The 14,230-nt window shown below is 35.3% G+C and overlaps 1 long non-coding RNA gene across 1 annotated transcript in view; it reads right to left on the bottom strand.

Annotated features, from left to right (window-relative positions):
- LOC139976179 (uncharacterized) overlaps nt 1-6,487 on the bottom strand; it is a 19,544-nt gene extending 13,057 nt beyond the window's left edge. The window contains exons 1-5 of the long non-coding RNA XR_011796023.1: nt 6,364-6,487; nt 3,721-3,809; nt 2,230-2,253; nt 1,541-1,558; nt 379-402 (exon numbers count right to left, since the gene is read on the bottom strand). This is a non-coding gene — a long non-coding RNA (uncharacterized lncRNA). The remainder of the gene's footprint in view (nt 1-378; nt 403-1,540; nt 1,559-2,229; nt 2,254-3,720; nt 3,810-6,363) is intronic.
- Nucleotides 6,488-14,230: the final 7,743 nt, after the last annotated feature.

Genomic DNA, 14,230 nt, shown 5'->3' on the forward strand with positions numbered 1-14,230 from the left:
ACTATAATTTATCGTATTTTAAGGTAACTTCTAAGGGCTACCAGACAATTCTTTAAGGACACTTATTTATATATACTTATTAATATTTGGTTTATCGCTCGTACAGAATATCTATACAAGTATTACATTTGTCAAGGATTCAATATCTCTATTTTACACCACCTTTGAAGATGTGTTAACATTTTATCCAGGAAGGAAATTCACTTTCTAAATATATTATTGAGAAAGATAATATTTATATGCAAGACGTGAAATTTAATAAAATATTTCGCAATGTTTTTATATTATTTTGTTTTCGAATAATCAAACAGTCTTCTTTCAAACGATAAACTTGAATAGCTTTACTAATAATACAATTTTTAAAAAGACTTTACGCACTCAAGTCACAGAGTTCGTAGATGCCTGTCATAATCAAGAGGAAAAAAATTAACCATAAAACCATAACAAATAGTATTCGTTTGAAACATTTCTAAATTATATTAGATTAGATTTTGGAGTGTGGGGTGGATCGGTGAGAGGGGGGGGGGGTTGGGAAGTAAACCATTTGATTGAAACCTCAAACGTTTAAGTTTGCGAGACTTATATTAAAGGCAACATTCGAATTCGATATCCATAGCTTCTCCTGCACCACACCCCGCCACACACACAGAGCACAAGGTATTATTTAGTATAAAAATGTGAACTGCACAACAACCCCGGCTCCATTCTGCAGAATTTCCCAATAGCATAGTGACTGAATTAATCAATTTGGTTATTACTCTTTGGCTATTTCTAATTAATAGCGACCTTGTGTTTAAAATTTAGTGCAAAGCTTCTGATTGGTTCGCAAACCTTTTAAATTCATATTGAATGAACTGGTAGGTATTTGGTATACTAGTGTAACAGATTACAGTATGCCCAAATGCACGATATTTTCCAACCCGATAATGTCATATAGGTTGAGTCACGCTTAACGTATGATTACTTTAGGCAAAATTTAAATCTTCATACGTTATAGAAAAGAAAAGAATTAAGAGATAATATTTTTTGGCGCAAGCTATTGCAGATTTCACAATATTTAGTCTCATAAATTCTAATTCTCTTGTGGTCCCTTAAGGCTAGATTGATAATGACGTCGTGAAGAGCATGTCTGGAATTTTAAAGTGAAGCCATTGTTTTACAAATTCTAATAGCCAAACGAAAGCATGTTCTTTTAACCTTATACATAAACACCCTCTAGTGACATCCAACATAAATAGTTCGTGACAAGTTTTAAGTGCATTGTGGCATGTTATTTGAGTTGATGAAAGCCTTATGTTTTCTTTTTGAGCTTTGTGTTACATCTGAGGAACTGACCTGATGAACTGTTAGACTTAGTAGACCAGTCACTTTAACTAATGATCCTCTTGTTTTTAAGAGGCATATTTTTTTTTTATGAACAGTGCACAGAAATACAATATGGAGTAAGAGTGGAGCGTTTTAACGATTGTACTATCTGCCTAAAGTCATTCTAAGAAACAAAGAAAGCGACTACAAATACAATCAATTGATATTAACATACTGCATTCATCACCCGGGTCTGTAGACAGTTGAAAAAAAAAAACAGGGAAAAGGGAATGGTTTGAAGTCACTGTAATACTGTTGAAAGGCTATACAACTATACAATCACATTGCTAATATAATTCAACAAAACCTACTGTTCATTATAAAATATACGCCATTAATTTTCACACAATGTAAAGAATACTTGTGGAATTACAATGACGTAAAGAAATGAGAAGCTGATATTGTGAATTCATACGGGTTAGAGTGAAGAATACAAATAAGAAAAAAATAGCTGTGGTGTGGGTAGATTTACATGATATATGTAACGAATATAACGGTTACCGAGGTTATTACTATACCAGTATACGGCGGACACAATTAACATTTAAAGTGGGTATCTAAATACCTCTAAGCACCTCTAAAAAAATCTACTTTTGAATATTTTTCATAAAAAACGGCCAAAGCAGCACTTTTTCAATACGTTTTTCTACTGTTCAAGAAAATGGCACTTTTAACTGTCATGATTTATTTCTCAACAAACGGATTTAGCAAGGAAAGAAAATGAAAGAGTGAACATTTATTGACAAGAACGGCACTTCTCATTTATTTGCAGGAGCCTTTTTTCCCCTTCTCTTTTTAAAGATGGCTTTGGTGGGGTGAGGTGAATCATGTCATGAATGAAAACATTGAAGATAATATACGCACTTTTTAGGCAGCTTAATGGGAACTCTGTTAGGATCAAGACAAAAGAGTGATACAGAATAATTGTAACAGTTCACATTTCAAATCGTTCATTCTCTACTTTCATGCTATCATGCATGTTATTATTTTTAATATTCTAAATACAAAAAACTAGTTTAAGTTATACAAAAGTTTTACTATCAACTTAAAACAACTGCATGATCTGCTATCAATGGGTTACTATAGAAGCCATTTTCCCACGTTGGTATGCTCGTAATGATCAAAATGACCCCTGACATTTGAACCTATGTAGGCACTAGATCCAATGACCGGGCACATACTAAGTGTTTGAAGTTAACCGATGGTGAAGGAGTAGTTCGCGAAACGACACTTCTCCCCCCTTACGCCCCCCCCCCCCCCCCTTACGCATATACCGAAATGACAAACGGCCAAAACGCATGAAGGATATCAGGTCAACCAAATGTTACATGATCAAATTAGGTCAAAAGTCAATTTGAGCTCAGTGAGGAGAAATTTAGATCTAATGATAAACAATAATATCGATGGACTTCACATTTGATGTGAGCAAGGGCATATGATGTAGGGCATACGTTACTATGACAATATAGGTACAAAATCCTTGGTTAGACGAGAAACGTTAATAAAAAAAACAGCTATTTGGTCATGACACGTACACCAAAATGACCGAAACCCTCAAACCCCTCTAACCCACATAACAATAACACCTCGAAGGCCACATGATCAATGGAGAGATCAAAGATCAAAGTAGGTCAGATTCGTGTAAGAAAGAATGTGGCGAACTACTCCTCATTCTGAAACCTCAACCTTGATTGTTGAGTATATGACGATCGATGTGTCCCTAGATAGAAGTGGTCATATACCCAACTGTGGCCTGCAACTCCAGGGATTACCTATTTTTTACAACCTTTTAAAAGGATGAGAATGTTAGCAAGGCATACCCTAGTGAAAGTGAACAAGATCATCCAGCATTCCCAACCCCACCCTACCCCACACCTCCATTTTCACTTCCATCCCTCCATGTTCCGCCTGTCTCTGCCTCCACCCATCTCTCACCCTCTCTCTCCACCTTTTTTATGTCCTAGCACGCTTCCTTTCTCACAATATTTTAACATATGACTTCGTATTCTGATTTCGACAAACTTGTGTGTATAGTATACAGTGTATAGTGGACGATCACCATATAATGTTATATCAAAGGAGCGTTTACCTTTTTAACTTTTAAGTATTAACGTTTCAATGACTTGTAACTTGGCAACAGAAATAATCAAACTAAACAACCATACGTGACCAAAGACGGTATTTATGTAACCATAATATACATACGATGTGCAAATTGTAATCCATAAACCCTTGCGGGTTTCTCCTACAGTTGTGGTCACTTAAGCGTCGTAAAAATAACTGCTGATTATTATTATTGTTGTTATTAATATTATTATTATTATTATTAATAGAGAGGATTAAGTGAATACTTACTTAAGCATTCACTCGCATAGCAGCCAGTCAGTGTGATCCATAAGAACGCGTACAGTTTCATGATTGGTTTTGTCGAATAGTATGTCGACCTGTAGACCAATTGCAATAATATATCAAAAGTGGAATCCGAAAAATGGATAAAGAGTCGGTACCAAGAAATTGAAAGGAGAAATGTCTAAAATTTAATTATAATTAATAAATTATTCTACTGATTTATCAATGCAGATCAAGCAATGGATATGAAAAACATTATCCACGTCATATTGAAACAAACATACATCAGGCATATTAATTTGTAAAGTAGAAAACCACACAATTTTACATAAAAGCAAAGAAGAATACTAGTATGCAACAAGTGTTTCTAAAGACAGATAAGGAACGGTGAATCTGCGTGTATGTTTGTGTGTGCTTGGGGTGGGGGAGGGGGGTCTCTGTGTGTGTCCATGTCTAAACCTGACAAGTGGTGATATGGGACAAAAGAAATTCCTGTCACCAATTACCAAATAATAGCGAACAATAGTCATGGGTTGTATAGATAGGGAGTTGTAGAAGAAAGGTAAATGACATCGCTTGTATAGCTAATTCAATAGAAAAAAGTTTTGGTGTTTTTATGTGAATGGGGGGGGGGGTGATCGTTTGTTTGTGTGTGGCGAGGACGTGAGCTGGTGGTGGTGGCAGGTTGAGGTGGTTACATCATTCAAATTTAATGGGGGCATAGATGATGATCTTTCATGGGCAAAACATCGATAGGAGGGCACACTTGACACAGTGTTTTAATTTTAGTATATTCTACGATGATTTTAATCCGCCAAGTAAATGATTTTCCAAAAGGTAGGAAGAAGAGATATTCGGGTGCCATTTCGTTGAATTCACTAGAAATAATAATAAATATTACGTTTGGTAATATATGTTAAATTGTTTGTAGTATATGTGTGGTGGGAAATTTGAGAGCACCTAAAACCACACTGCAATTGGAGAACCTCGTGTAAATTGTTAATCACTGATCAGTGAATGGTTAAATTCACTGAACGCAAGATCTAAATAGCTGCTGTTCTATCTAAATATCTACTGTGTTGGTGGTGTTTGTTTGCGCAATCAGTCTCACCTAATACGATGTTGCTTACAGTAGAAATACTAAACTATTGGAGACCGTCCTTAAGTTAGATGGATTCTGATATTATGGAACAGTACAGATGATTTATTTACAAACTTGAAGACACCTGGTGTAACTTCAATCAACCCGTGTAGTATTCACATAGAGGTATCTGACGAACAGATAGATGCAGCTGTATACCGATTTCGCTTATGTCAGTAAGCCTTTTAGTACCTACTTCAAACATTCTTGTCTCAAGAATTGAATGTTAAAATGTTTTCTTGCAGTTTATTACACATTTCATTTTACCTTATTGGGTAAGACTATCTTATACCACCTGTTTGCCTAACAAATACTACACAAATTTAGGATTAATGAGTAATCAATGTTTCTCTCATCACCTCTACGTTACCACCCAACCCTCCCCCCCCCCCCAACCTCTCTCCACTCTCTATGTCTCTCTCTGATTAAAACTTAAATTCAAAATAATTTTTTTAAATGATTGAAAAAATTATAACTTTGATGATTGTTAATATGTCGGTTTCATGCATCATTATTATGACTATAACCAACTATTTAGAATTCATAAGGTTGAATAATTACTACTTTGATGATTGTTAATATATCGGTTTCATGCATCATTATTATTACTATAGCCTACACTCTCTATGTCTCTCTCCGATTAAAAATTAAATTCAAAAATAATTTAAAATGATTTAATACATTATTCTTATTACTATAGCCTACTATTTAGAATTCATAAGATTCACTAATTATAACTTTGATGATTATTAATATGTCGGTTTCATGCATCATTCCTATTACTATAGGCTACTTCTTAGAATTCATAAGATTGAATAATTATAACTTTGATGATTGTTAACATGTCGGTTTAATGCATCATTCCTATTACTAGCCTACTATTTAGACTGAAATATTTTCGTATTATTGAAAAAAAACGTGTTTCAAGTTTGAACTCAAAATGTCAAAATCTTATTATTCTTTTGTTGATGTTTGTACTGTAAGTATTTGAAAGTTTAATTATAATAACTATGTATGCCAAATCAGCGAGAATATTACAGTGTCATGTTAAAGCCATCTCTTCGATCTGCAATGTGAGTTAAATCTATAATCATAAAAGACAACACAGAAGAGGTGCTTTTCGTCTGTGTTATTTACTCAGAACAATTGTGCTTACGAAAATAGTGTCGTTTTTACAGTGAAATAATATTATTGGTATCTTGATATTATAAAAGTGATATTTAGCAAGTACATGAAGGCAAACGTTTGTAGTTAGTATAAAAAAGTGAGTCGTTATATTGGCCATCGAAAATATTTATATCGATAAATAAGTGCATAATTTGTGTGTTTTGTTATACTGCCTATTTGTTTCTTCAAATTCTTGTTCAATTTTACAATTTAAGCAGGATCATTTCCCCTTTTCCTACTATATGGAATGAAAATATTGATTTATCAACTCCTCAAACTATTTAAAAATCACCCTTTGTTCCCTAATTTTATTTAATCTTTATTTAAATTTTTAAACTTACCTCTTATATAAGGAGCTGTAATTTCTAGGTGAAGGAAAGTCACAATTTGCTGAATTCCAAGAGTATTACGCAGTAAGGTTTTGTAAGTTCTGTAACGTATGCTTGTTCATTAATATATATCTACGATTACCAAATCTATTTATAACCTGTGTCGTCAGCTAAGCAAAGTTAGCACGTCAAATTAGATTGGCAAATAGCCCAATCATACGATTATGCAAATATGATTTGGAAAAAAAACCTAATTTGTAATTGCATTACCATACAAAATATATAAAAAAATATTTGAAATAAAAACACAAAGTTTCTGTCAAACTTGGTCGGTTAGTGTGCAGTAGTGGGTGAGATCACATGACATACCGCGATAAAACGATGTGTACTTATCATGAGGGTCAAATGTGTATGTTAACGTCTCTCTTTTTTTTTGTGCATCATGAAAGACCATGAACATTGGGGGATCATCAAGGTTAAATATCAGTTGTCAAATATTATTCTAATCCAACAAATGGACTCAATTCATCAGTCCCCATTAAGTTCCTGCCACTACCGTTTGTCTTACCTTTATATATAGATAGATAGATAGATAGATAGATAGATAGATAGATAGATAGATAGATAGATAGATAGATAGATAGATAGATAGATAGATAGATAGATAGATAGATAGATAGATAGATAGATAGATAGATAGATAGATAGATAGATAGATAGATAGATAGATAGATAGATAGATAGATAGATAGATAGATAGATAGATAGATAGATAGATAGATAGATAGATAGATAGATAGATAGATAGATAGATAGATAGATAGATAGATAGATAGATAGATAGATAGATAGATAGATAGATAGATAGATAGATAGATAGATAGATAGATAGATAGATAGATAGATAGATAGATAGATAGATAGATAGATAGATAGATAGATAGATAGATAGATAGATAGATAGATAGATAGATAGATAGATAGATAGATAGATAGATAGATAGATAGATAGATAGATAGATAGATAGATAGATAGATAGATAGATAGATAGATAGATAGATAGATAGATAGATAGATAGATAGATAGATAGATAGATAGATAGATAGATAGATAGATAGATAGATAGATAGATAGATAGATAGATAGATAGATAGATAGATAGATAGATAGATAGATAGATAGATAGATAGATAGATAGATAGATAGATAGATAGATAGATAGATAGATAGATAGATAGATAGATAGATAGATAGATAGATAGATAGATAGATAGATAGATAGATAGATAGATAGATAGATAGATAGATAGATAGATAGATAGATAGATAGATAGATAGATAGATAGATAGATAGATAGATAGATAGATAGATAGATAGATAGATAGATAGATAGATAGATAGATAGATAGATAGATAGATAGATAGATAGATAGATAGATAGATAGATAGATAGATAGATAGATAGATAGATAGATAGATAGATAGATAGATAGATAGATAGATAGATAGATAGATAGATAGATAGATAGATAGATAGATAGATAGATAGATAGATAGATAGATAGATAGATAGATAGATAGATAGATAGATAGATAGATAGATAGATAGATAGATAGATAGATAGATAGATAGATAGATAGATAGATAGATAGATAGATAGATAGATAGATAGATAGATAGATAGATAGATAGATAGATAGATAGATAGATAGATAGATAGATAGATAGATAGATAGATAGATAGATAGATAGATAGATAGATAGATAGATAGATAGATAGATAGATAGATAGATAGATAGTGCTTGGGAATATATCAAAATGCAGATTTGACATATGTTTTATATGATAGGCACCGCAGAATCTATGAAGAATCTATTAACCTTACATTATCATTCACTTTACCAAAGTAGAAGTATTGAAGCTCTGATCAAATATCCTTGTTTTCAATTTTTGTATGTAACGTTATATACTTTAGCTGGTATATTGCTTATACACAAATCTCAACCTAGCTAAGACTCGTTTTGTCTTCCTTCTTGAAGATCTACTTGATATGATAGGTCAGAGCTGGTATAAACGTTTGTGTGTTGTTTTTGTACTTTATTATAATTATATCTTTTCAAATAAGCATCTGTAGCTTTATTTGAACCGTATTCAGATTTCAGGAAGTGAATGACTATATACGAGGTCTACTACACACAAAGTCAACCGTTATTCTTTTCCATCTTGAAATCTCGTTGGGCTGGCATAACATTTGATGGAATGTCTTTACCTTTCTTTCTTTTTGACTTTATCTTTTTGGCAACATTTGCGTTGGTTTATAGAACTGCGTAAGTACTGCAGGAAGCATGCGACTGTGTTTCAGAATTGAATAGGTTATCCCTTCTATTGTATCGCGTAATACATTAAGGGTTTTCTTTATAACAAAAACAGCTTTATGTAATGAGACTAAACCATACGATGGCGTTATCGTTTTATGACCTCGACCACCATACCTTTTGAGCTTAAACATATTATGGAGCATGTGTTCATCATATACGCATTGGGCGTGTGTTGAACATAATTTTGTTCGTGGATTGATCATGCATGCCTCTTAAAATGTACAATCAGAACCTGATTGTAATCCAAAACCATTGTCTGAGTTTGAAGTAGCCAGGCCGGACGAGAAGGGGTCTAGGCGCTTCATGCCTCGGCCCGGATCGGTTTGGAGGTCTGAAAAAGTATGGGATAAGAAATAATGTATTATGATTTACATACTATACTTGAGAAAATTATTAAAAATGAGGCTTCGTGACATATATTAGTTATCTCCAACCTGGCTCTCGGTGCCCAGGAAGGAGCTGGTCGTGATTTATTATTCTTTGGCCCTGTTTAGCGTTCAAATGGTTTTAAAATACTATTTAACTAGATGCCATTTCCTAAAAATAATGTTTAAGCCTTCAGAGAAGAAGGAGGGTTGGTTGGTTTGGTGTGAAGGTGGGGTTGAATAAAATCTTTACTCTATAAATGTGTTACCCCCCCCCCCCCCATGTATTTATTTCTCCAGTACCTCTGGCTCACTTCAGTTGACTTGAGTTAGCTCCCAACATTGCATGTGGTTGGGTTGTGCAATGACGTAGTACACATGTAGTAACCATATAGTCTTTACCCAAGTAACCCCTTCCTCTCCACAAGGATCACATTTCTTTTGCATACCCACGTGAACCAACGTAATTCGTCACCACGATGATATAGCAACTGCTGTATACGAACGTTATACCTACCAGATGAGGTGTGTCAGTAGGACTGTTATAAATGCGACATAATATATGCGGTTACGTGAACCTAACGCTGTGCGGTTAACGTTTGTATTTCGAGAAGTTTATCATATACAGCTTTGGTATATTCTCCAAATATCTACAGGCGCGTATCCAGGGGGGTGTTGGGGGCGCGCGCCCCCCGGGTAAGGAAAAGAGGAGAGAAAAAAAAGAGAAGAAAAAAGGGAAAAAGAGGGGGGGGGGAAGAAAAGGAGGAGAGGAAGGAAGGGAAAAGAAAAAGAAAAAGAAGTAAGAGCGAAAAAGGAAAAAAAGGGAGTAAAAGATAAACGTCAAGACCTCGGGAAGAGAAAGAGGAACAGTTATAATAACAGCGCTGATAGCTATTATATACACAGGGTAGCCAGTGACAGATCGAGGATTACGTAGGGGACGTGCGCCTCACCCTACCCCTTGGAAGTAAGATAGAACACAGGGAAAATCTTGTATCGTTTACGAAATAAATATTTAATTCTGACGGCATCACTGAGTTGTTCGATATCATAGTCCCACAAACAAAACATCCTTGTTTTATTTATAATTTGGAAAATAAAATGCAATTATCGTTTAATATGGTCATAAGTGTCGAACATGAGGGCATTTTACAGAGAATTATGTCCCATCCCACAGCCCCCCCCCCCCCCTCCCAACCGAACTGGCCACATTCGGTTCCACAAACATAACGTTTGTCATAATATAAAATAGTAGCTATAAGTGAGATAACTAAACAACTAACAGTTAGAAGACGGTTAAATGAACTAAATCACCCTGATATCACATATTGATTCTCTTTTTGAATAAACTATTTATTTGGAGGTAGCAGATGAGGTGACATTATATAAAGTTTCGGTCCCCTGATTAGAGCAATACGTTGTACTCTACTCGTTCCGTCTTTAATTGTTATGTAGACCATTGAGAATTGCTATTCCTTTCTAGCTTTCTGTTGTGAGTGTGGGCGGTGTGTGTGTGGGGGGGGGGGGGTAGGGGTGGACAGTGCTAAATATGTAAATGTGAAACCCAATAGTGTGCATATTGTGCGAATTTAATTATTGTTATACTATGAGGCAACAAACATTACTTCAATAATTGTGTTATTATTACAAACTAAATAGTGGGCCAGCTCTTTTTGGATTTCATGATGAAATGAGGGAGATAATGTTTAAATCGAAAATTCTTTTTGAGGAATTCTTTGCACGATTTGATATCATAAGGAGATCTTTCCTATCCATCTTGATCTTTTAATAGTTGTGTTGAAGGAGAAGTCACATGTAAAGCATAATGTTACAAGTACACAATAACTGCTAGTATTCTGGCCAACGTCAAGGGCTGGATTTATCACAGCGTCATACGCAAATTTTACTTACAGAAATGGATGGTAACGTGTTAGAGCAATCATTCAGGAAAGTTATGTCTAAATTGGCGAACAAGAAACTAATTTCTTCAGCTCGCGATAGCATATAGTCTACAACGCATTAGTGACTAAATTCACATCACACTTGAAAAGGCAATTTGATATAACAATACAAGTGAATGTTACAGGGTAGTTTAATACTGGTGTGAGGGAGCTGTTTCCGTAGAGTAAAACACTGAATATCCAGATCGTAGACGACAACATGTGGTGAAAGATAACCAACAAGAAGAGCTGCAGGTTTAAAAACTGCAGGAAATTTCAACGGGGTGTTTATTTTACGAAAAGCTTATAAATTATAAGGAAATATGTTGACGTGAATGTTCCATTTATTTTGCAAATCTACACAATGGAATCTGTGGCGACAAAAATTGTATATTATTACTGGAGCGTTTCGAAGTTGTAAGCAGTTGAGATGTTTCCAGAAAGGCCACTCATATGACATAATAGTATATGCGTCACTATTATGGACTCTGGTCCCCAGTCGTTGGTTATAAAGGTCTCTTCTTCACTCAGAACGATACAGTTAACCGGTCAGTGTAGATATCAGCGGCTTTCTCGTATAATATCAATCGGGGTTTTTATATGATGAACAACAATGGAGAGAAAAGCAGGTGGAAAGTTCATATGCCTGTAAATTAATGAGAAAATATTTTATTTACACAAACATCTTCCTAATTCTTATTGGATAGACCTTTGCCCCTAATTATGTTTGCCTCACTACCAATTTCATTAAGAAGGATACTTGTCTTTTATAAGTGTAACACGAAAAAAATTTCCTTGTTGTTGAAATATTTCAGAATCAACCCTACTTATCTCAACCCGTAAAAAATTCAAACAAACCACAAAAAAAAGGGGTTATAAGTTTATTTTACTACGTTCACCGATCAAGGCTCTTTATCCAAGTTATCATTATCAATACCAAAGTATTGAAGAGGTGTGAATTTTCAGTAGTATTTAATAGATATCAAACACAATCATCAATTAAAAAACCAAAACAATGCATTGCTTTCGGGATTGCCAATTTGGTGCGATGTCCTATTAATTGCAGAGAAATGGAGTTTATCTAACGATTTTGATGGATGGTTATTTGTAAATTATTAGTAGATTCCCCGTATTTAATGCAACGTGAAATAATTATGTATTTCATTTAAAAGGTTTGCTATCTCTACCTGTGGTATGTTTTTGGTTTCGATGATAATCGTAAACTATGCATGAATGCAGGCGGAGAGTGTGTATGTGTGTATGTATGTATGGACGCATGTGATATGAGAATTGAGCACATCTCCTGTGTATATCATGTATTGTTGTTTCAGTATTTTCCACGACTAATCGAGACCTGATAACGTGGAAAATGTAATAAATAGGAAAATGGGTACAGTGCACAAAGAGGCGTGAAAATTTACGAGTTCTTTTTAGACCGACATGTATTCAATGTGCATCTATATACAGTATATATGACAGAACCCATCATTGTGTAGCTAGTGCAATTGATGCACACGACGGATTTGTTGCAAGTAATCAAATATAGCGCACCGCCCCCCCCCCCCCAATGTTACGATGAGTGAAGAATGCTCTGGCTTTTTTTAGTAGCCTTGTACGCTATCAATGAAATCGTAGGTCTCCTACTAAGACACCACCCTGCTCAGTAGCGTTGTGAGGGGGGGGGGGGACGGTCACATGCGCACAGCCTGTGGGGTTATGGGGTCGATATCACACGTTTTTTGAAGATGCTACCATTTCACAGTAATTAATTATTTAGGCCTATCTAACGAGGCCCTCAAAGGCTTGGAAACGAATCTACGCTATGTTGGGAGGGGTAGGCAGGGATGATAGCCAGGGCCGAGGGGCATCCCCCTGGAGTTAGAGCTAAGTCAATTACTTGAAAAGTCGGGCAATGCGGGTCCTATGGAAGATTTTCTCAGGAAAACATGCTTCAGCACATCCCCTTGTCCCCGTCGAGTGATTATCCTATGGGCAGAAGGGTGGTTTCCCAAATTCCCACACTTTATGAAAATACTCACTTGGAATTTTACTCTGACTAATGATTCCGTGATCATTCATTGTTAAAACGAATTGCCTTAATTTTGCAAATTCTCCTTTTTTCGCGCATTAGTCACTGTATCAATACACTGAGAAAAACAATTGAGGTATGCGACTTGCAACTTTTCTCCCCCCCTCCCCCCCCCCCAAAAAAAAAAAAAAACGCTGGGAAGGTAAAATTTTCATTTCTCGTGTCTTCAGATCCTCGAAACACATGTCTGATAGACTTTGAACTGGTTCTGATTACTACCAACGAGACTAAGTTCAGATAAGCTTTTATATCGGGCTGTTACTTTGACTTCTGCCAAAGCCTATGGAGGAGGGTCCTACAGCTTGATTTGGCTGGCATATACAGGCGGACGCCTGAGGAAGCGAATCAGGAAGTTCATGATCATCGGCTACCTGCCACTTGCCCTTGTCAGGCTCAATTTCTGGGAATTGGTGACTAACAACTCCACTCAACGCCTGGTGGCTGGCTACCCTGCAAGGCAGCAGTTCATTCAATACCTGTAGAATAACTACATCAGCGACAATGGAAACTTTCCTGCCTAGTTGTGGAATGTCTTCCATCGAGACAATGACACACGGGCAAACAACCATGTTGAAGGTAACTATAATATTTGGCATGGGTGGGGCCAGAGAAGGGACAGGGCTGCATCCCCTTCCCTATGAACCGCATATTTATAGAGCCACTGGGCATCTGCTACTAGGGGGTGGTGGAGAAATGTGGAAATGCTTGTGTTGAATTGCTAGAGTTTTTTTTGTGACGGTTGTAGAGATGTAAACATCTTGCTGGTAGGTTCAGGCATTCGAGAAAAAAAAATCAAATGAGACCGTACTTTAGAGAATTTTGGAGATATTTTCAAAAATCACGGATAAATGTAACTACAGATTTCTTTGAGGCTCCTGATTTGAGTCCTGTAATGTGTTAGCTAGTTGGAATTGATAGGGTCAGTTGATAGAAGTTTTGACTTTGCATTAACATTGAATCAGATTACACTTAGGGTGGGTCAGCTATTACATTTAGCTTTAATTTTTATTACATTTAGGGTGGGTATTACATTTAGGGTTGTTATTACATTGAGCGGTGATACACGGCTAACGTGCTTTGTGTATGCCATGGGAAAAAATAT

This window comes from Apostichopus japonicus, chromosome 11 (genome assembly GCF_037975245.1).
Source record: "Apostichopus japonicus isolate 1M-3 chromosome 11, ASM3797524v1, whole genome shotgun sequence".
NCBI lineage: Eukaryota > Metazoa > Echinodermata > Holothuroidea > Aspidochirotida > Stichopodidae > Apostichopus > Apostichopus japonicus.